The sequence below is a fragment of the Pteropus vampyrus genome, unplaced genomic scaffold (assembly GCF_000151845.1).
Source record: "Pteropus vampyrus isolate Shadow unplaced genomic scaffold, Pvam_2.0 Scaffold473, whole genome shotgun sequence".
In the NCBI taxonomy this organism is placed as follows: domain Eukaryota; kingdom Metazoa; phylum Chordata; class Mammalia; order Chiroptera; family Pteropodidae; genus Pteropus; species Pteropus vampyrus.
This window is the reverse complement of record NW_011889254.1, coordinates 156,156-158,257: the sequence shown is the minus strand read 5'-3', so window position 1 is coordinate 158,257 and position 2,102 is coordinate 156,156. Positions and strand designations below refer to the sequence as shown.

The 2,102-nt window shown below is 30.5% G+C and overlaps 1 pseudogene; it reads right to left on the bottom strand.

The window, feature by feature from the left end:
- Positions 1-1,644: 1,644 nt before the first annotated feature.
- LOC111732615 lies at positions 1,645-1,772 on the bottom strand (annotated as a pseudogene).
- Between the last annotated feature and the right edge of the window lie 330 nt (positions 1,773-2,102).

Sequence of the window (2,102 nt, the reverse complement as noted above, 5' to 3'; positions counted from 1 at the left end):
AACATGCACTGAAGCATCTGCTACATGCACTACAATTTATTTGTTTGACATTTTTTAAACAGAAGATATAATCAATACTTAGTAATTATAACTGGCTAAATAATACAATACAATGATATATAAAGATAAATCTGATCATGTCAGGCCCGCTCCTCTACAATTTCAACCCACATTGTTACTGTGGGTATGAATAATCAGTACTCCATGGAAAAGAATGAATGGTCTTGGCAGCCTCTATAGCAGCAAAGAGAGAATGAGGGAGTCAGTATAGCATATTGATCAAGAGTACAGACTTTAGCATCCTACATACCTAGGCTGAAGTCCACTCCTGAGATTTACTGGCTGCCTCTGATATTTACAAATTCTCAGATTCCCTAAGCTTCATTTCCCTCATCTGTATAAGAATAGCAGCTACATTTCAGGCATTCTTTTTCTCTTTCTTAGAGACTGCAATAGTCTCTCACATCTGCTTCTCTTTATATTCATCCTTTTCTTCTCTCTGCAAACTAGAAAAAACAAAATGGGAAAGAACTTTCCCACACAGATGACAGTTTTAATAGTCTGACTACAAGAAAAAAGTGAATACGATGTTTAAAAAATTAACAAAGAACATTAACAGGCAATTCACAAAATAAAACATTCAAAGTGTCAAAAAATTATGAAAACCTCAATTTTATTCAAATTACTAAAATAAAAATACAAACAGATTTTAAAAATTCACACTAGTGCCCAAAGAAATGAAAATTGAAACTATGATATCATTTTACTTATAAAATTGGCAAAAATAAAAAGAAACAGTATTGAGCATGTGGCATAATTTATATTTGCTTATACTATTAATAGTGTAAATCGATACAAACTTTCTACAAAGAATTTGGCAACATCTATTACAAATCTTTAAAGCATTAATTTCCCTTCTTGATATTTATATGTTTACTTACTTTAAAGAGTTATTATACTGTAGAAAACATCAAAGATTCACACACAAACTTACATAGGAGTTATTTACCAAGTTTTAGCTATAGTCTAGTGAAAACTAGAAACCTACCTTTATAATAAGGGGAATGATGGTGAGATGAATTGTGATATGTTCATATGATATAATACCAGTCATTTACATCATTTTTCTAAAATTATTTAATGAGATAAGTAAATGAATGCAATATAACATTAAGAAAAAAGCAGTATAAAACCACACATACAGTATGTATGTTAAAAAATACATACATAAGAAAAGACTAGAAGAAAAAATTAAAATTGTGAAAAGTTACTTCTGAGAGGTATGATTTTCTTCTTTCCTTTTTTCTTATGTCTTAACGTTTTCTTATTAAAAAAATACTAATCGGTTCATCTCTCAGTATTTTCTACTACACTGTAGGCTCCTTGTAAAGAAGCTGTATTTTCTTCACAGTGGTGCCCTTCCTCAGAAACCAGCACAGTTCTGAAGCAAAATAGGAGCTCCCAAATGTTAAACCATTAAAGCAATTGCTTTTGTAACGTAAAAAATTACAATTAATTTTTTTAGTTATAATTTATTCAGGAAATAATTTATTTTTTTTAAGCAAGGTAACCCTTGGTTGACCTCACAGATTGCAAGGACCTTGTCAGCTTACAATCCCTTATTTCTTTTTTTATTATGTTTTACACCTACAGTGCCTGGTCTTCCTAGGTGGTCTCCCATCCAAGTACTAATCAGGCCCGACCCTGTTTAGCTTCTGAGATCAGACAAGATCAGAGGGATCGGGCTTGTTCAGGGTAGCATGGCCGTAGACTAAGAAATAATTATTTTCATATAAATGGATTACAATTGATTGAACCTAATTGAGCATTTCTCAGTTATTTCTGGAATTTCCTGTAAATTGAAATCATAAAAGAGGAAGACTATTAACATTATGATAAATTAAAGGAGGTCATGTTTTTAAAATATTCTTATTTTACATATTAGCTGTCATTCTAAAAAGAATTTTAGGTGGGCTACTTATAATAATAAGTGCTTACTAAATATCAGGTTTTCTTCTAAATGATTTAACTCTATTATTTAATCTTCATAAAATCCCTATTATTATTATCCCAATTTTACAAATGAAGAAACTGAGGCATAG